This window comes from Vulpes vulpes, chromosome 11 (genome assembly GCF_048418805.1).
Source record: "Vulpes vulpes isolate BD-2025 chromosome 11, VulVul3, whole genome shotgun sequence".
NCBI lineage: Eukaryota > Metazoa > Chordata > Mammalia > Carnivora > Canidae > Vulpes > Vulpes vulpes.
The window spans coordinates 17,706,680-17,728,868 of record NC_132790.1 but is presented as its reverse complement, the minus strand read 5'-3'; the positions used below and the strand labels follow the sequence as shown (position 1 = coordinate 17,728,868).

The 22,189-nt window shown below is 43.2% G+C and overlaps 1 protein-coding gene across 8 annotated transcripts in view; it reads right to left on the bottom strand.

Annotated features, from left to right (window-relative positions):
* The window catches only part of STK33 (serine/threonine kinase 33), a 145,681-nt gene extending 129,028 nt beyond the window's left edge, over positions 1 to 16,653 (bottom strand). For 3 of the 8 annotated variants that reach the window (XM_026008308.2, XM_026008309.2, XM_026008310.2), the window contains exon 1: positions 16,252 to 16,648. The gene's annotated coding sequence lies outside the window, so the exon portion shown is untranslated. Of the gene's footprint in view, positions 1 to 12,579; positions 12,658 to 15,233; positions 15,339 to 16,251 lie in introns of those variants that run through there. The other 5 variants (XM_072725720.1, XM_072725723.1, XM_072725722.1 and 2 more) reach the window with 5 other exon arrangements.
* Between the last annotated feature and the right edge of the window lie 5,536 nt (positions 16,654 to 22,189).

Genomic DNA, 22,189 nt, shown 5'->3' with positions numbered 1-22,189 from the left:
TATTTTTATTCTTTTGTAGATGAACATTTTCAATTGAAGGGCACCTATGAATTTAAATATTTTAGGGGCACCTGGGTGACTCAGTTATTAAGCGTCTGCCTTTGGTTCAGGTCGTGATCTTGGAGTCCTAGGATAAAAAACCCACATCGGGCTCTCCGCAGGGAGCCTGCTTCTCCCTCTGCCTCTGTGTGTCTCTCATGAATAAATAAATAAAATATTTTTAAAAGAATTTAAAGATTTTAAAATAATAAAATAAATAAATGAAATGAAAGCCAATGAAGAGCAGTTACTTGCCAAAGATTAAATGCTTTACAAGAAAAAAAAAGCCTAGAATTCAGATCTTCTCATTTCACCCACATTCTTACCAGGAAGTCATCAAGTATACTGTACTTCCCTCACCTAGAAGGCTCCTACCTATTTAAATCAAGACTTGGTTCACAGAAACTGTCCTGGATCTGGGACTCACAGGTGTCTCTCTCTCTCTCTCTCTCTCTCTCTCTCTCTCTCTCTCTCTCTCAATTCTAGTTACTGTGATAGCAAACAACCAGATCCATACAACTGCCCCCTCAGCATATCTACAAGGATGGCCACCAGCTCCTCAAGTCCAACATGTTTATAGCAGCAATAATTACCTCCCCTTGCTCCTCCTTCACACTCAACCCTTTCCTGGACTTGCTCTTCGACCTCTGCAGATTCCTGTTTCCCTGAATGGTCCTATGGTCACCCAAGAGGCCAAACCACAAATCTAAGAGTCAATCTACTCTCCTCCCTCTCTCTAAATTCATAAATCCTGCTTCTACCTCTAACTGTTTTTGGAATTAATCTGCTTCTCTTCAGGATGGATATAGAATAACAGAGTTGGAGAAGAGGTCTCATGTCTGATACTCCAAACTCTCAGGAACAGGGAACAGTGATTAAGAGTACTGACCCTGGCCCCAAACTGGCATGGTTTAAATCCCAGCTTAGGGATCCCTGGGTGGCACAACGGTTTGGCACCTGCCTTTGGCCCAGGGCGCGATCCTGGAGACCCGGGATCGAATCCCACGTCGGGCTCCCAGTGCATGGAGCCTGCTTCTCCCTCTGTCTATGTCTGCCTCTCTCTCTCTCTCTCTGTGTGACTATCATAAATAAATAAAACTTTTAAAAAAATAAATAAATCCCAGCTTAGACACTTACTAGCTATCTGACCTTGGGCATATTACATAACCTACATAAAACCTCAGTTTTATCATCTGTCCAATTGAGATAAAACTAGTAGCTATCTCATAGGATTGCTGTAAAGTGGAAATCAATTAATAGTAATGTAAAGTGCTTAAAATAATGTGATTCACTTTATAATATGTGCTACTATTTTAACAGTAACATGATTTTTTAAACGGTGTAAGAGATTTGTTCTAAAACAGTTTAAAATCCAGAAGTTTTTCCAAACAAGCAGAGGGAAAAAATAAGAGAAAGAGAGGCAAGGTAAGAAACAGACAACTATACAGGACAAACTGATGGTTACTAGAATGGGGTGGGGGTGGGGGTTGAAACAGGTGATAAGGATTAAGGAGTGTACTTGTGATGAGAACCAAGTGATGTAGGGAAGTGTTAAATCACTATACTGTACACCTGAAACTAATAGTACATTGTATGTTAACTGGGATTTAAATAAAAACTTAAAATTAAAAAATACATTTAAAAATCCAGAACTTCTTCACCAAGACAGGAAATCAAAGCATAGTCCAATGTCCAGTTAAGCTGAGCCTTCATCTCACTTAAGTTTTAGTCATGTTATAATGCCTGTGGCTATTTCACCTCTGCCACTCCAATATCTTGTACTTGAATTACTATCCCAGCCTCCACTTAACCAGTCTCTTCATCTTGAGCTCTCTCCAGTATATTCACCAAATGGCAACCAAATTATTTTTCTAAAACATGTATCTAGTTACACCATCCCCCTCCCTACTCAAAGCCCATCCATCACTCCCTCTTACCTTGAATTAAAGTCAATTCTTTAATATGGCTCACCAAACCCAACATGATATGTATGATATGGTCTCTAGCCTCATTCTTATCCATTCCCTCCGCCTTGTACTTTAGGCTCCCTATATCTTTCAGGTCCACCCAGACTCCACATGTTATTTCCTCCGCTTGAAATATCGCTATTACTGTACCTGTTACCGGGATGGTTTCTACTCATTCCTAAGTCTTTTTTTTTTTTTTTAAGGATTTTATTTATTTATTTGAGAGAGAGAGAGCACGAGCAGGGGAGGGGCAGAGAGAGAAGGAGATTCCCCCACTGAACAGGGAACTAGATGTGGGACTCAATCCTGGGACTCCAGGATCATGACCTGAGCCAAAAGCAGAGATTTAACCGACTGAGCCACCCAGGTGCCCCAACTCATCCTTAAGTCTTAATATAGATGTCCCTCTATTCAAAGACACATCTCCAGGGGTGCCTGGAGTGGTAAAGTCCCACAGAAAAGGAAAAGAATGCTGAAAGAGGTGAAATTGCTGAGCATTAACATTCAGATAATTCAGCATACTTTTTAAGTCATTACTAGGAATAACAGCAATAATGACTACTCAGTCTCACCCCATTGGCATGCTACGAATAAGTTTATGAAATAAGGACCTCCGTAGAGAGTTCTTTATATATCCTGTATAAAAGTATGGAGGCAATAAAAAGGGGGCAGGCCAACAAGGGAAGAGGAAAAGAAAAAAGCTGCCTCGTGCCCCAGCTTGGTGTCTAAAAAGCCACAGTGATTTGAATACTTCAAAAATGGTTGATCATGGCCAATATTACTAATAATATTTTGAGAAAGGCGCATGAGGATATTTTGCAATTAAGGGGAGAAAAAATGTTGGATATTTTCTTTTTTTTTTTTTCATTATTCTTTTTTTTTTAATTAATTTTTATTGGTGTTCAATTTACCAACATACAGAAAAACACCCAGTGCTCATCCCGTCAAGTGTCCACCTCAGTGCCCGTCACCCATTCCCCTCCAACACCCGCCCTCCTCCCCCCTTCCACCACCCCTAGTTCGTTTCCCCGAGTTAGGAGTCTTTATGTTCTGTCTCCCTTCCTGATATTTCCCAACATTTCTTCTCCCTTCCTTTATATTCCCTTTATTTTCAATGAAATTCCTTAGTAACATGACTCTAAAATGTTCAAAACATAAAAGGATAAATTCATTTGTTCACTATTTGTATCATGTATCCAAATATTTGAAAAATCATGATTTTGATATTAAATATCACTATATTGCACAATATTCAGGCTAAAGTTAGAAGAAGAGGCTACCCTCTGGAAGATTTGGATTTAGCAGAGTCAGAGGATTTGTTCATTCTCCAGGACTGCAGAGGCTCTACCTTGGTCCCCAATGAACTTAAGGACATTCCTCATATTCTCTAATATCAATGGCCTGGGCTGCATAGGAGTTCATGGAAGAGAGAGATGTATTTGTGCATAATAATATGCTTTAGGCTTTTTAAATAAAAAGTATTAAAGAATTCTAAAAGTCCAGGAAGCCTGGGTGGCTCAGTCAGTTAAGCACCAGCCTTAGCTGATGATCAGCTCAGATCATGATCTTGGCATCCTGGAATGGAGCCCCACATTGGACTCCCTGCTTAGCAATGAGTCAGCCTGTCCCTCTCCCTCTGCCCCTCCCCACTGCTCAAGCACTCTCTCTCAGATACATTAATAAATATTAAAATAATTATAAAAGTCCTATAAAATGTAAGTCTTTGGGGCTCCTGGGTGGTTCAGTTGGTTAAGTGTCTGCTTCAGGTCAGGTCATGATCTCAGGGTCCTGGGATCAAGTTCTGAGTTGGAAGCAGCAGGGAGCCTGCTTCTCCTTCTGCCTCTCTTCTCACTCATGCTCTCCCTCCCTCTCTCTCTCTCTCTCTCTCAAATAAATAAAATCTTTTTTAAAATGTAAATCTTTCTGAGTGGGTAAATTCTCCCAGTATTATGACATTATGACTTCCTTTTGCACAATATCAAGTCAAAGCTTTAATAGCACCCACAATGAGCTTAAGTTCCTGCAGAAAGCAGACTTCTCTAATGCCTTACCACTTCAGAAGAAAATGTAGTCTGAAAGAGAACCATCTGTCCCCAGCAAATGGGCCCATTCCAAAGAGAAAATATGTATCTTCTCATAGTTTATTAATTTATTGGCATGATAACTTGCATCAACTTAAGGGCATTTCATCTACAATGAGCAAACTGTTTGAAAGCTAAATGCACTAAATCTTCTTTCATGGGACCCGTAAGTATTTTTTGAACTCTTAGTGGTTTGCACTTAACGCTTTATTTTAAAATCAGATTTAATCATTTCATAAAACCAGTAGTTCTTAAGGAAAATGGATTTCATTTTATCTTTATATTTATTACCCCAGGTCAGAACTGTAATGAATTGTGGTGCCCTTTGAAACCACTAATACTGCACTCAACAATCCAATTAATAAGTGAGTCTAAAAACACAATTTTCCAAAATGACTGTAGTGTTCTCACTTCCTATTCTTACATTTCTAGCACACTAATTGAATGTCTATACTATTTTATTTATAGATCTTTCTCAAATGGTCTCACAATAAAATCACCAGTTTTTAATTCCTACTCCCACAAAGGCTCTTTGTTGCTTCTATTTTGAAAACTTAACAGAGCTATATTCTTTAAAATCAATGTCAAAATAAAAAAAATTCTTATGACACTCAGAAGTATTTAAAGCCACATGATATTTTATAACAACAGAAACAGAAGACAAAACCCTGAAAGTATAATAACTCTCCATTATACATATACATGCTTATGTGTATAAGTATACATGTGCACATGGTATGTGTTCACTTTGTGAATTATCTACAGAAAGGTTTCATATCAGGCAGTTTTTACCCACCACACTAGCCTTCTGTGCTGTGGTTGTTCAGGAATATAAACACAACCACATAAACCAGTAAAGCAAAACCTAGAATGAAGGAGCCACATTATAGTATCAGGAGTAGGGAAGCAACCACAGAATCCAGGAATTAGAAAGAACACCAAAGGAAATCTGGTACATGAAATTTTCTTTTCCATGGAAAATCTGATGTATGCTGATTATGGACACTGTTAAAAGTTTTCCAACACCACAGAACCCATGCTTTACTTTTCCCCCAAAAGCTCATTTCATCGGACACCCATGATGGAATGCTTCTCCTCATATTGAGCCAAAATGGTTTCCATATAAATATTCCTACATATCATTCCTGGTCTTTCTTTCCTACAGATATGTTTTGTCCCTGTTTAATAGGTCTCAGTCTTCTAGATAGGAAGAAAAAGAGCACATGTCCCTTTGATCATGTTTCTTAGAGGCAAGCCATCTTTTCTATATTTCCAATATCCTCAGCTGCCCTTCATATCATGTAAAGATATGAACCACCTCAGACCCTCACCTTCCTCTAGGTGAAACATGGCATCTAGAACTAAAAGCCATACTCTACAAATTATTACCAAATTTATTCACTAGGAAATAGATGTTTCAGAAAGAGTCAAACCCAAGAACGCTCTACTCCCTCGGGAGCAAGTCTTGACATAAACTAGGGAAATGGCTAAATGAATAGAAAATATAAATCCACATTATCCAAAGACAGTGATGAGAAAAGTGGGAGAAGGGTAGTGAAAAAAATAGTGTCATCAAGCTTATTGTTCTGAAAGAAGTTAACTACCCTATATACTAGTCCACAACCTAAATTATCTGATATACTGGCAATGCTAATGTAATATGGCCAAAGCTTTCTAAATCTGCAATAAGCATAGGTACACAGAGAGTAGTCATAGCCTTTAAAATAAATTACTTTTAATCTCATCTAAAGAATCAAATGAAATCAAAACACTAGATGTAATTAAGACCGTCTAGTTTCCCTGGAGATTATACCAATCAGACGTGTTAAGCATTCTAGGAATGAAACATTTGATACAATTAAGGAAATCCTATTGAAAAAAATTAGTCTGTAAAACAGAGATAATATGGGGCTAAGGAATGGTTTATTAATAACTCATTCAATTCTGGGTATAATAAATACAGCTATTACAACTTCAATTCACTAGTGGCTGAGCTCAAAATGCTAAAATGCTGCCACTCAATCTGCCTCAAGAATCCAGATCTAATCAGTAGAGGCAGTGCCTGCTACATTTATTAAATCGTAGAATTATTTTAGGCTTAAAAGAATTTAGATTAAAAAAGCAAAGCTAGTAAGAGGTAGTGCCAGAATTCTAGACCAAAATCTGGCACCTTGTTCACGATACTTAAACAACCCTTCTGAGATTTGAAAAGTTAGCATACCCTCCCTTCTCCCTTCCCACCCCTAACCAATCTTTCCAAGGCCAGTTTCTTCAATGATTTATAATGTCGGGAAGACCTCTGAACAAAGTCCTACATAAGTGATCTCTGGAAATTCAGACAGGGTCTCTCATGTTGGAAAAGCCAGCTTAGACTGTGTCTTGAGGGGATAGGTGTTTGGATGTGTGGAGGATGGCTGCCACTAACAAAGCTAAGATTCCTGAGCGTTGGGGCCACTCCTCAATCCCTCAAGGCAAAGCAAAAGAGGCCCAAGAGACACAGCCCTGGAGCAGTCCATCAGTGACAATGGGAGAAGAACAGGAGAGAGGCTACAGCTCTGCCGACATCAGAAACGCCAGCTGACAGTACCTCTGGTTCAAGAGCCTTCCCCACATACCTGGCCCTCCTCCAACAGCCCTCTCTCTACCAGGTCGCAGCCAACGTGATGGGTCTTTCCCATTACTGACTGAGTCCTGGGGCAAACAGGAAATAGACTCTTCCAGAGAAAGTATACAGACACAGAGGGAGCTCTCCATGAGCTAACCCCAAAGTAGGTAAGCTAGTAACCCAGGATGACTGAAAAAGTGGCCAGATGTTTATATGAAGAGAATCACCAAGGCAAAAGCCTAAAATAGCAGATGCTTGGGGAAAATGCTAAAAACAAAAGATAAAGAAAAGATTTTTTTAAAGCTAGGCTTAGAATAAGAATAAAGCTAAGACAGATGTTAATTCTTAATTACAAATTGTGCTTCTGTTTTCTCCATCAAAACGGACTCAAATCTCAGCCCAGTATAACAGGCTCTTTGTAAGCTGAGCACTACTATCCTATCTAGTTATTGTCTCTCTGATTATTTCCCTCGGTATCAACCTCCTTAAAGAATACTCTTTCCTATCCCTGAGGCTTTGGGTCTGCTATCCTCCTGCCTCAGACTCCTTTCCCCTTTTGCTCATCCTTCCCTGACCCCCCTAAGCATACTGGGGAGCGCTCTCCTCCAACTCCCATAGCAACTACCCATGTGCCTCTGAGAGTACCTCCCACAGGATATTGTAATTTCTTGGTTTACTTCCCCCCACAAGAGACCATGAGCTATCTTGCATTCCAAGAATCTACGATAGTGTCTGGCTCATCATTTCATAAGTGAATGAATCAAATGAGAGAAGTGAGGATGAATGAAGTGACAACCATGCATCAGGCTTGTGTCATGTATGTCTGTCATTTCTCCTCCACTGACTGATGACAGACACATAGACAATAATGTCTGAAATACAGCAAGTAATCAATGCTAAGTAAACAAATCAATAAACATGAAAAGAGCTCTGACAGGTTTAACAAAGTGTTATAGTCACAAGTATGAAGGCCCCTTCCAACTCTAAGATTCTATGGAGTTTTTTTTAAAAAAACTGTATTCATACAGATATTTCCCAGAAATTTTGGAAAAGAGAGAAGGGAAACTAGTATTTACTTGAGGGCTACCAATTTGTTAGGTATTTTACACATGATATTCTATTTGTTTTTCATAATCATCCTGAGAAATTGGGATTATAGACCCCATTTTATAAATAAAGAAACCCAAGTTTGAGATGCAGAACCAAAATTTGAACTCAGGTGAGCATGACCCCAAGCCTAAGCTTTTTCCACAGTACCACTTGAATCTCTGGGAGGAACACAAACCTATCTTCCTTATCATTCTGTTTCAAGGAAAAGGAGTTCTGAAATCAGCCAATGCTCAATTAGGTCATAATCAGAGAGAGGAGCTTGCAAGAGGAGGCACAAAGAGGTGACAAGCTCTGTCTTCCCTTGAGGATCACCTCCTTTCTTTGAAGAAAGGTTCACATGGCTTTTCTGTTTCTCCCATGAGACTGGAAGGACAACTGTAGGGCCTTTCCAAAGAAGGGAGGAAGCAACTTCTCCTTGACTCTTCTCTTTTCCCCAGAAGGGCAAATAGGAATCAGGTTATGATTCAGGGGAAAATATGGCAAAGAAGCAGCCACATAGGTCCACTTAGAGGCTTGAAGGTAGATTAGAGAGGGAAGAAGCCCTAAAGCTTATTACATCTTCTGCAAATCAACTCACCAAATGATAAGCCTACATAGAAATGTGGGGCTCAAGTCCTACTTCCCTGCTAGCAATACAGATGTTCCTTTGCCTCAAATGTCCGATGTGTAGAATGTGTCACCTAATTGAGATGACAAGAAATCACCCAAATTTTGTTTCCCCAAAACATGACTCACAAGTTGACTCAAAAAAAAAGTGGGATGTACAACAAACAGTGCTGGGACAACTGGATAGCCACACACAGAAGAATGGATTTGGACACCTACCTCACATATATACAAAAATTAACTCAAAATGAATCAAAGACCTAAATGTAAGAGCTAAAACTACAAAGCTCTTAAAAGAAAACATACAGGTAAATCTTTGTGACCTTGAGTTGGGCATTAGTTTTTTAGATATGACATCTAAAGCTAAGCAACCAAAGAAAAAACAGATATACTAGACTTGATAAAATTAAAAACTTTTGTTCCTCAAAGGCTACTACGAAGAATATAAAAGACTATATACATAAGTCATATTTGTAAAACATCTATCTAATAAGGGTCTAGTATACAGAATATGTAAAAAACACAACTCAACAGTAAAATGACAATCCAAACAAAAAATAAACAAAGGATTTCTTTATTTTTTTAAGCAAAGGATTTAAATAGATATCTCTTCAAAGAAGATATACAAATGGCAACAAACACATGGAAAGATGTTCAACATCATTAGTCATCAGGAAAACACAAATCAAAACTATAATGAAGTACCTCTTCATACCTACTGGATGGCTATAATCAAAAAGACACAATTGGGGTGCCTATGGCTCAGCTGGCTAAGCAACTGCCTTCGGCTCAGGTCATGATCCCAGAGGTCTGGGATGGAGCCCTGCATGGGGCTCCCTGCTCAGCGGGGAGCCTGCTTCTCCCTCTCCCTCTGCTTGCTGCTCCCCTACTCATGCTCTGTCAAATAAACTTAAAAATCTTGAAAAAAAAAAAAGACAATAAACAAGCACTGGTGATGATATGGAGACATGAGAACTCTTAAACACTGCCAGCAAGAATGCAAAATGGTGCAACTACTTTGGAAAACACCTTGGCACTCTTCAAAAAGTTAAACAGAGGCATTATACGATGAGCAATTTTACTTCCAGGTATATATACTCAAGAGAAATGAAAACATGTTCACACAAAAACTCGTATGTAAATATTCACAGCAGCTTTATTCATGATGGCCAAAAACTGAAACAACCCAAATGGCCATCTACAGATGAATGTATAAACAAAATGTGGTACATCTATACAATGGAATTGTACTCAGTCATATAAAAGGGAATGAAGGGGTGCCTGAGTAGCTCAATAGGTCAAGTGTTCGACTCTTAATATTGGCTCGGGTCATGTTCTCAGGGTTGTGGGATTGAGCCCCACATCAGGCTCTACGCAGAACATGGAGGCTTGCTTGGGATTCTCTCTCTCCCTCTGCCTCTCTCCCCTGCTTGCCCCACCCCTCACTAAAAAGATAAACAAGTAAATAAAGGAATGAAGTAGTGACTTGTACTACAACAGAAATGATTCTGAAAAACACTGTGTTATGTGAAAGAAGCCAAATGCAAAAGGCCTCATATCATATGATTCCATTTGTGCAATAGGCAAACTAGAGAGGAAAAATTAGATTAGTGTTTGCCAGGTGCTGGGGGAGGAAGAATGGGGGCTGACCACTAGTGGATGTGGGATTTCTCTTTTTAGGTGATGAAACAGTCTGGAATTAGATAGTGGTGATGGCTGCAACCCCTAGTGATACACACAACACTTGACTGTACACTGCAAAGGGGTGAATTTTATAGTATGTTAATTATATCTCAATAAAAAAGGCACAACTATAAAAATGAGCTAAGTGTACACACTATAACATATGTACCATCAAAGAGATAAAACAGAGAAGCAATTAAGTTAACTTGAAAATCACTGCTGCACATTGGTGTTTATTTTCATAATAACAAATATGAAAAACATTGAATTTTATTGCCATAAACTGAACACCAACATAAAGAAGGCTGAGAGGAAAAATTAATTTGATTTCTGCGAAAAACGTCCAAGGATAAATATTTGCTTTCTTCCCAATATCTCAGCTGGTTGCAAGCTGAGCTCCCTCGAGCAGATAGAAGAGCCTCGATGTTAGATCTGCTAACAGCAAACAGACTTGAAAGAATTCAGGTAGAAGAACCCGAGCCTCAGATGCACTGCCTTTGGTAAACCGTAAACGGATTCTCTCCCGGCAAGCTCTGTTGCCACAGATGACCATTCCACTGTGGTATCGACCATGGAACACAGTAGCCCTTTCAATTACCAGCATCACCACCTCACAGAGGGGATGAACATTTTCTATAAGGCTTTTCCTAGATTCCCTGAACGAATAGGTGTGAGTCCAAATGGCCAATTTTTCCAAATAAGCACAGCTCATCTGAGGAATATTGAATCACAAGCAAACTTTGTACACACACTATGTAAAAGTGAAAATATAGTGCAATATTCCAGAACTGTGCCTGGAACATCATACACACCCAATAAATACTGTTGAGTGAACGTTTTATTATAAGAGTTAGTAATGTTTACCAAATAGTCTAGATCAGAAAGTAAGGCAAATGGTAAAAGTATTTCTAAATTAACTTATCTTCATCAATACAAAGCTGCTTATTTTTGCTTTCTATTTCTCATGTCATACCACATTCTCACTGATACTCAAACTGACACATCAATGGCTATTAAGAAAGATAATCAGGGGATCCCTGGGTGGCATAGCGGTTGGCACCTGCCTTTGGCCCAGGGCGTGATCCTGGAGACCCGGGATCGAATCCCATGTCGGGCTCCCGGTGCATGGAGCCTGCTTCTCCCTCTGCCTGTGTCTCTGCCTCTCTCTCTCTCTCTCTCTCTCTCTCTCTGTGTGTGTGTGTGTGTGTGTGTGTGACTATCATAAATAAATAATTTTTTAAAAAAAGAAAGATAATCAGTTCACTGTCTGACACATCAATGGCTATTAAGAAAGATAATCAGTTCACTGTAAGTAGAAAAGATATTCTGATTAGTTATAAAAGTTCTTCTGAAATAATAAACTTCTCTGAAATAATTTCAGATGGGAAAAATTGCAGGAGTTTTTGTGAGGTGATTAGTTTCTCATACTCTCTGGTTTATTTTCATTAATAAATTAAGGAAAGATGTATCAATAAGGTGTAACAATAAGTTGTCCACTCTTCATATTCTGGAACCCTAAAACAGATCCAAGCAAGCCACAATTTGCCTCACTAATCCTATTTGCCTACTGAAGCTCAGCAGGAAGGAAAATTCTTTCTGAAACACATCTTAAAACATACTAATTTACCAGCACCAAGAAGGTCAGCAATTAGTTTTACATGACATTTTCCCTTTTTTGAAGCCTCTTTTAAAAACAGGGAAATTATTTCTCAGCATCTAATAACTATAAGTGCTTGAAATATTGGATCACATATAGGACAAAAGAAGTAGAAAGAATCTTCAGAGATCACACTTTCTTTCTAGAACACTTCTAAAAGTATCTAGGATATGATTCTCTAAGTTCACAATGTGTGACAGATCCCATCAGAAAAAGTCTTCCTCAGCTCACCTGGAGCTGTGTAAGCTCTTCTTCAAGGAGACATGAAGATGACATGAGTATCTTCCTTTGTATCAGTATCTTCTAGGTAGGTACTGGTTGGAAATCACACACTCAACTCTATTTTACTTACTTGCATTGACTCTTCCTTGATACGCTGATATCACAAACTAGCATTTTTTAAGAAAATGCAGAGAGTTATTTGGTCTCTGCATGGAAAGGACTTTCAAAGCACAAAAGCAATGAATCAAAAAGGAAAAGATTAATAGGTCGACAACACTTTTTTTGAAATTTCTAGAAATCAAAAACCATCATAAATTAAATAAAATGGCAATTGTGGGGGAGGGGATGTCCTCATATGACAAGCAAGGGTTAATATCCTTACTCTATCAAGAATCCACACAAATCCATGTCTGGCCAAGACAGTACCCTCAGCGTTCCTTCCCTCAGCCTCACAAGAAATTGCACGGTCCCTACAAAAAGAAGATTACATCTTCTCCCTCCCAGCTTTCAAAATCACTCTGCCTCTTTCTTCTGCCTTGGTCATTTGCCTCCTACCTCCTGCCCTCTTTCTTCTAAGTCCTATTAGACCAAAGGTTCAGATACACATACGGGCAACCTGGTCTTGGTTTCAGATTTTCCCCAGGACAGAGCCTCTGAAACACTGCTTTCCACGTTGCTCCGTAGTTCACAGGCAAGTAACAACTGGCCCCAGACTCTGGGGAGACCTAGCCAACTAATTCCAACCAAAGCCCAGCATACTGATTCCTGCCCAGGCTCGAGGCAGGCAGAAACTACACAAACAACTGATTTAAAAAAAAAACCCTGAGATTCCAGTATAAAAGCCATCATAGGGTTTGTGCAGATAATTCACAGAAAGGAAATAGCTGATAACCAACAAGATTTTTTAACGCTTGAAAACATCAATAATGAAAGATGTGAGTTAAAATAAGTAGGTACTCTTTTTATTTTCTGTGAAATTAGCAAAGATTTTTAAAAACAATAAAGCTAACACAGGTAATCATAAAACTGATGACAGGATGGTGAATTGGTATACTCTTTCTGAGGGCAACTGTATGTTTCAAGAGCAGTCACAATGATTCTGCACTTTGACTCTAATTGCATGTTAGGAACCGATCTTTAGTTATCAAAAAATCTAGTCAAAAGATTTAAATATGGGTCACCTGGGAGGCTCGGTCAGTTAAGCATCTGCTTTCAGCTCAAGTATTGATCCCAGGGTCCTGAGATAGAGCCCTGCTCCTAGAGCAGGATAGAGCCCTCCATCCATCGGGGCTCCCTGCTCAGTGGGGAGCCTGCTTCTCCCTCTCTCCCTGCCCCTCCCCCTGCTTGTGCTCTGACTCTCTCAAATAAATAAAATCTTAAAAAAAAAAGATTTAATTAGACTTTCTCTTCATTTTTATACCTGAAATATATATATATATAACAATAAGTAAATTGCCATAAATAAATAAATAATGGTTCATGCACAATGTGGATTATAATGAAGTCAATAAAAATGATATAAGAGTTGACCTTGCTATAGCACTAAAGACCATTCACTGCTCTAAGCAGTTAGCATGTACAGTTGATCCTTGAACACACTGGTTTGAGCTGTGCAGGTCCACCTATGCATGGATTTTTTCCAATAAGTATAGTATTGTACTATAAATTTATTTTCTCTCCTTATGATTTTATTAATAACATTTTCTTTTCTCCAGCTTGCTTTATTATAAAAATACAGTACATCTAGCATACAAAATACGTGTTGTTAAAAAAAAAAAATACGTGTTGTTTATGTTATCAGTAAGGCTTCAGGTCAACTGCAGGCTATTAAAAGGCTATAAAAGGCTATTAAGTTTAGGGGAGTCAAAAGATATACATGGATTTTTCACTGCATGGGGGATTGCCGCCCCTAAACCCCATATTGTTCAAGGATCAACTTGTGTTAACACATTTACTCCTCACAACAGCATGAATGGAACCTGAACCTATGAGGTCAGTAGGTGCTCTAACTCTTTCCAGGTTATAGCTAAGGAATCTGAGGCACGGGGATACTAAGTGATTGACTCCAGATTATACTGGGACAGACTCACAAGCCTTTATCTGAAATACTAAAATCCAAAGTGTTCTCATCAATTTGGAGCAACTCATTTGTTGGCAAAACCTGACCTAAACCAATGCAAAACTATGTATAGCCTTTACTCCACTTAGAGTGACATCATCTCACTAAAGAAAATCAGTGTGTTTGATTACATGGTGCTGCCCCACATCCCACTTAGAATGGATACGGTATATATATGCCATGTTATCTTTCTATAATCAGAAACACTCTGAACTTTAAAAGACAACTAGCCCTACGGGTTTCAGATAAGGAAATGTGGGGGAGCTGAAATTCAAATCTAAGCATCCATCTGTCTAGCTCTGCAGTTGGTGCTCTTAACCACTGCATGGTATTTCCAGAAACTAATGACGTGGGAAATGTTGATCATTCCAACCTTCAAGTATTTATTAACTACATGCCATGTACCAGTCACACAGACAAAATTGCAATTGTGACAAGTGCATGGAAAGAGAACTGGTGTCAGAAGAGACTGTACCCTCAGGGTACAGTCCCTCTGGTCAGAGGCAGTTTTCCTGAATAAACATTTGATCTATGATGTGAGGGATGAGCAAGAGTTAACTAGACTGTAAAGAGGGAAGAGCATGCCTGGCAGGAAGAAGAGCACATGCAAAGGCCCTCGGTAGGAGGGAAAATGATGACAAAAGACTGAAAAAGAGCCAGTGTAATTGGAACCCAGAGAACCAGGGGCTGGAGAAGAGGAAGGTACCACAGAGCCTTATTGGGAGAGTAACAAACCATTTGCCCCAGAATGCCGAGGAACAGTCCCAGGATAAATAACAGCACTTTTATTCTCAAAAGTATCTTGGTCTGGATGTTAAAGTATACAGTCACACAATTTGTAGGCCGCGTTAAGCAGTTGCATCTTTATCCGAAGAGCAATGAGAATTAACGATGGATTTAAAGTAGGGAGCAAATGGGGGAGAAGAGAGGTATCATAATCAAATTTTAATTTTTAAAAGATGACTTCGGCTGCAGTGCAAAGAACAGATGGAAAATAATAACAGGACAGGATGAATATCTTTGGACCAGTTAGGAGGGTACTACAGGAGACCCCACAAGAGATAACGGTACCTTGGTCTAGGGTGACAGCGGCAGGGACAGAAATAAGTAGATGGAGTTGAGATTGAAGATAAAATGAACAGACCTTGATGATGATTTAGAGATGGAAGGAGAGGGAGTGGCAGGTGTGAAGGATGAGTCCAAGATTTCTGGCTTGCAAACTAGGTGGAGGATGGTGTGATTCCTTGAGCTAGAAACAAGAGAGATTTACGGGGCCTTAGAAACTGAAATGTGGGGATCCCTGGGTGGCGCAGCGGTTTGGCGCCTGCCTTTGGCCCAGGGCGCGATCCTGGAGACCCGGGATCGAATCCCACATCGGGCTCCCGGTGCATGGAGCCTGCTTCTCCCTCTGCCTGTGTCTCTGCCTCTCTCTCTCTCTCTCTGTGACTATCGTAAATAAATAAATTAATTAATTAATTTAAAAAAAAAAAAGAAACTGAAATGTGGGTAAGAGCTGCACACCCGCCGAAACTTGAATCCTTCGGCCTGGGGGGGGGGGGGGGGTGCACAAAGCAGGGGGGGGGGCAGTTTAGGTTCAGAATCTGTTAGTGTTTCTTTCCATTCACAGAGCCCTCCTCCAAGGCTCTGTATCCACCCTATTGGCCAGTTGGATACTGGAGCTGTTTGGTGGTCAAAGGAAAAAGATCTGTCTTGGCTGGTGCTGTGGGACCAGGAGTATGAATGCACTTGTAGCACGCAAATGCCCCTTACGACTAATTCTCCAGCGCTTCCCATTCACGGTTCTCCACCTTACTCTCCAGGGCTTTACATCCTCTTCTCCCCCACCGCCCCCAGCCTAAAATCCATCATGACTTCTCAGCGCTCTTCGGACTCTGTGAGAAAGGAGTCTGCACGGCCGGACGAGGAAGGAGGAGGAGTGCTCGAGGCACCTGCCAGGAGCGGTCAGGGCTGCCCTGAGGCCACAGCAGCAACTCGGATTGCACCCGCTGTGTGCCCGGGACTAGATCGAGAGCTGTGCGAGGTACCGCGTAAGGAGGCCCTGCCAGGAGCCAGGCGCTAGGAGACTTAGGGGGCCGGGGGGCGGGGACCCCGCAAGTTCAGAACTTTTAAAGGACGTGCTCCTCTTCCCAAATCCCACTTACCCTACAGTAAGTTCACTTTAAACTTCCACAAAGGGTCAGGTCCCAAGATGAATGAGGTGAGAAGGTGGAGCTGAACGGGGCCGACTGGGACCCTGGGGAGGGGGCGGGGGGGGACGGGGTCCCAACGGCTGGGCCCGGGGGAGACGCTGGGAGGGGAGGGGAGGCGGGCCCGCCCGCAGCGGGAGGCCCTGCGGCCCGTTTGCCCGCGCGTTGCCGCAGCAACGGCCCGGCCCTGCGGCGCGGCGGCGCAGGGGGCCAGTCACCCCCCACCCCGCGGGCCGGCGGGCGGCAGACGGGCTCGCACTCCTGGCGCTGGGGCGGGGGTGTCCCGGGTGCCGAGCCCGGAATTCCGCCGCTGGAGAAACTCGGCGGCCCGTGGGGGGAGGGGAGGGGCGAGGGGAGAGGGGAGAGGAGGGAGAGGGGAGGGGAGCGGGGGCGGCCGCAGGGAGGTGGACGGGGGCCGCGCGGGGACACAGCGCAGCAGCTGCGGCGAAGCCCCTTCGCCCCACGACGGGGCTGCGCGGGGCGGGGGGGGCGGGGCTGGAGGGGCGGGGCTGGAAGGACGGGGCGGGGCTGGAGGGACGGGGCGGGGCTAGAGGGACGGGGCGGGAGTGGCGGGGCGGGGGGGCTGGCGGGGCGGGGCTGGAGGGACGGGGTGGGGCTGGCGGGGCCGGGCGGGGCTGGCGAGACGGGGCGGGGCTGGAGGGACAGGGCGGGGCTGGCGAGACGGGGCGGGGCTGGCGGGACAGGGCGGGGCTGGCGAGACGGGGCGGGGCTGGCGAGACGGGGCGGGGCTGGAGAGACGGGGCGGGGCTGGAGAGAGCGGGCGGGGCTGGCGAGACGGGGCGGGGCTGGCGGGACAGGGCGGGGCTGGCGAGACGGGGCGGGGCTGGAGGGACAGGGCGGGGCTGGAGAGAGCGGGCGGGGCTGGCGAGACGGGGCGGGGCTGGCGGGACAGGGCGGGGCTGGCGGGACGGGGCGGGGCTGGAGGGACAGGGCGGGGCTGGAGAGACGGGGCGGGGCTGGAGAGACGGGGCGGGGCTGGCGGGACGGGGCGGGGCTGGCGAGACGGGGCGGGGCTGGCGGGACGGGGCGGGGCTGGCGAGACGGGGCGGGGCTGGCGGGACGGGGCGGGGCTGGAGGGGCGGGCTGGCGGGGCGGGGCTGGAGGGGCGGGCTGGCGGGGCGGGGCTGGAGGGGCGGGCTGGCGGGGCGGGGCGGGGCTGGCGGGGCGGGGCGGGGCTGGAGGGGCGGGCTGGCGGGGCGGGGCTGGCGGGGCGGGCTGGCGGGGCGGGGCGGGGCTGGCGGGGCGGGGCGGGGCTGGCGGGACGGGGCGGGGCTGGCGAGACGGGGCGGGGCTGGAGGGGCGGGCTGGCGGGGCGGGGCGGGGCTGGCGGGGCGGGGCGGGGCTGGCCGGGACGAGCAGTCCTCTCTGGGACCGGCCGGAGGATCCCGGCTCCAGGACAGAGAAGCAGGCGCACGTCACCCGAAATGAAAGCCCGCTAACCGTGCCGTCCCAGGGCCGAGGGGAGGCCCGGCGGCGGCGGCGGCGGCGGCGGCGGCCCCGAGAGACGGAGACGAGGCTGCGCGGGGTCGGGGGCGACGGGTGGTAGTAGCGCCCTTCACTGACCCGACGGCAATCCCCAGAAACGAGTTTTAGGCGCCAGCCTCCGTGGAGCCCTGAGAATGCAGCGTCCCCCGCAGCAGGGGCTACAAGTGCGGGCTCCCTCTGGTCGCTAATGTCCTTCTGGACCTGCTTAGGAGTAGCTCCAGTGCACGTGGGTCCTGCTCTCGAGCAGCGGTGCAGAAGTGCAACTCTCTTAACGCTGGCCTGATTATTTCGGGCCGATAGCCTCTAAAATGTATTTGATTACTAGCCAGTAACTTGGTACAGCGGGAACATTCATTTTATTGCTTAGAGGTGGGGCTGCCTTTGGCAACTGGTTCATGCTGTAGGGTTCGTCAGAAAACTCAGAACGCAAGAGGGTTGCTAGGGATTTACCCCAAAGATACAGATGCAGTGAAACGCCGGGACACCTGCACCCCGATGTTTCTAGCAGCAATGTCCACAATAGCCAAACTGTGGAAGGAGCCTCGGTGTGCATCGAAAGATGAATGGATAAAGAAGATGTGGTCTATGTATACATGGAATATTACTCAGCCATTAGAAACGACAAATACCCACCCTTTGCTTCAACGTGGAGGGACCTGGAGGGTATTATGCTGAGTGAAATAAGTCAGTCGGAAAAGGACAAACATTATATGGTCTCATTCATTTGGGGAATATAAAAATTAGGGAAAGGGAATAAAGCGAAAGGAGAAAAAATGAGTGAAAATATCAGTGAGGGTGACAAAACATGAGAGACTCCTAACTCTGGGAAATGACAAGGGGTAGTGGAAGGGGAGGTGAGTGGGGGGTTGGGATGACTGAGTGATGGGCACTGAGGGAGGGGCACTTGGCAGGATGAGCACTGGGTTTTATGCTATATGTTGGCAAATTGAACTCCAATAAAAAAAGAAGAAAAGAAAACCCAGAACAGCCAGGGTGGGTAACTAACTGTAACTTCAGTTTTGCAAATTTTCCGAGCGGGAATAATCCCCACAATATCCTGAACTGTAGAACTTTGGAGTCTTGTTCTGTTTCACAAGGGTCTGGAATAGCCTGCAAGAATTTTTTCTTTGCCCCTCCCTCATCCAAGTATGAGTAGTGCCGCAACGTCCAACAATCCGAGAGAAACTTTACCATCTGCTTCTTGGATTATGAAGTGTACAGATTGCTTTTCAAGATTTTACTTACTCATGAGAGATACAGAGAGAGAGGCAGAGACATAGGCAGAGGGAGAAGCAGGCTCCCTATGGGGAGCCCCATGAAAGACTCCATCCAGGGACCCCCAGATCACACTCTAAGCCAAAGGCGCATGCTCCACCATTGAGCCACCCAGGCATCCCCAGGTTTGTCTTTATTCAGCTATGAAATCTTATATTCCAGATCTTTACCAAGAAATAAATTTGAAATGTTTACTTCTTAATGCCTGTGAAAAGCCTAGTTGAGAGAAACTGCAGTTAAGGAGAACTAATTGAATGACCCCTCCTCTATGTAGTCTCTGGGCTAGTGAGTCCAAAACCTGCCTACATATCAGAGACATCTGGAGAATTCTGTTTGTTTTGCTTTATCTTGTATTTAAATACAGATTCACAGGTTATACTTGCAGGAATTCTGATTCGAAAGATGGCATGAAATCATTTTTAAGAAGTCTTCAAGTGAGTACGATACAAAGCCAGATTGGAGACTACTGAACTATAGTTTATTTTGAATTAAGCCAGACAAAGTCTACTTTATCTTCACCCTTGCAAAATCACCTTCCCCAAGTCATCCTATATCTTCATGCCATCTGCTTTTATTAAGAAATGCTGTTAAAAAGAAATACATTATTTTATATCTCTGTAACAGAATCCTACCAGATTGTCCATCCCAGGGTTTCCCAAACTTTTTAGACCATAATCCACCCAAAGAAATATGTTTAATGTTATCACCCAATACACGTGTACCTATACCTTTAATAACTGAAACAAGTTTTATAAAATATTATCCATACCACATACTATGCACCCTGATATTTTTATCTCTTTTTAATGTTGGTTTAAACCCATTAAACAGTGTCATGACCCCCTACATGAGTGTATTTTAAAAACAGCAGAATAGATGTCTTTTTCTGGAAACTACCCTTGGATCCTCAGACAAGGTAACTAGGCCACCAGGCTACAGTCAATTGCTCCAAGTAGGTACCGGACTCAAGCTGAGCCAATCATCTCTCTCTCTCCCAGGAATTTGGAATTAGGACTGTGAGATTTCAGTTTTTCTCTAGGTAACTAACACGGAAACATAGAAAATCAGTTGTCCATAGACATGCTTCCCACCACATGGTCTGTAGAAATGCAAAAGACCATGCTGCAGGAAAAATGTGCAAAGAACAGGAAGTATGAAAAAGATCCACAAAGAGAAGGGAAAAGAGATCAAAAGAAAAAGATAGAAAGCTAAAAAGATGGAAAGCTTCTGACAGCTTTCTATTCCTGATCCTAGTATTTCCTGAAATGAACTGCATTCCTGGAATTCCATGGGATATTTCAAATCTTTGTAATACAGTGCCCTCTTTTGCTTAAGCTAGTTCAAGTGGCTAAGTATCTGTTATTGCATCCAAAATGGATCTAATTATACTAGTTTTATATGGCTGTTGTAACAAATTATCATACAGTTGGTGACTGATACAATCACTCTGTCTCTTATAGTAAAGTCCACATAAGAATTGCATTTCCATCCTGAGTGCCAGAAAAAAAAAAATCTTTTTCCCCTTGAGAAACTGACACTTCTTTTCCTTATGAAGAAACCATATCATGAAATTGGTCATACTGCCCTTCTCACCTGGGTTTCCAGCAAGATGGGAACCAAAGTCACAGCTCAACTTTGATAAATTTGCTGAACTGTATGGCTTGTTGCATACCAGCATTACGACTTTTTCATGTTCTTTTTCTTCCATTTTTCCTCATTTCTACTCTTTTCGTATTTGGTCATTGTATTGACTGTATTTTTTTAAGCTGCTTCAAATAATTTGTACTTACTATTTGTACTTACTACCTATAAGGTTCTGCTCCCATACCTCCCCTCACGGTTGGTTCTTTTTCATCATTCAGAATTCAGCTCACTTGCCACCTCCTCAGGGAAGACTTCCCTGATCCCTGTACCTAAAGTAAAGCTCTGGCTTCTTTGATTATTCCTTATTCCCAGTGTCCCAGGGACAGTCCTTGGCACTTAATAGTTATTTATTAAAATATCATGGTATTAGTCAATGAAAGAATAGAAAGAAGGAGGGCATGAAGGAAGGAGAGAAGGGAGGGAGGGAGGAAGACTTTGTAGAACATGGCAAAATATAGACGGATAAATAGGTAGATAGGTAGCCTGACAGAAAGACAAATATTCACTTCTAGTGTGCAAATATCACCAACATTTGTAGAGAGGAGTCAGAGAAACTACTTAAGGAAGTAAACACAGCTCCCTAAAATGTGTACAGAGAGGTACTAGGCTTTCCCTGGAACACTTGATGTAAATGCCTTAGACAAAAAATTCTTTTGAAGTTTTCAAGTGGCTCAAGGCAGCTACATTAAATATTATGGCTAGTTACCATAGCTGAAGTCATCAGTTCTCGGTGAGGTAATGGACTGCAACACCATGACCACCAACACAGGCAAACTTTCGATCCTGCCAAGGGAACTGAATCTGTTGCAGGGGTCATTACTACACAACAATCTTCTCTCTATTCCAGTAATTATTAATGTCACGGCCGGCCACAAGTGTTATATGCTGTTTACTTAAACACTCCATGTGGTAACGTCATTGTTAAAGTGCGATATCAAGTTGCTTGTCATTTAAGGAACAAGGATCAGAATTGAAGTTTGTCACTGTAACAAAACATAGAAGCAATTAGTACAGTTTGTCCCAGGTTTTTTGGCCCTGTCAGGAAAAAGTCCAAAGTTTGGGGGGATGGGATGGACTTCAGTTTTCTTAAGAAGACTTGCTTTATTCATTAATTAAAATCTATTTCTGTTACTCAAAAGATTTCTGAGACACTTGACATCACAAAAACCATTCCACAATTTTTCTCTTCTAGAAGATAAATTCAGAGATGTTTAGGTCATTATGTGTTATATTAAGATCTCTTGAATAGGGACATGTCTTTGAAAAGCATGTAATGCAAAATGTAACTTTCTCAAAATGAGATATATCTTTAATTATTGGTAGGCTCAACCAATGTATGCAAGTCTTTCCATCTTTTCTCTTCTCCTCCCTTGACAAAAGTAACACTGTACCTTATCATCACAGTTCAAAATGAAACATTAGACAGCTAACTCAGTTTTTCTGATAGACTAAGGATGTCTGATCCAGC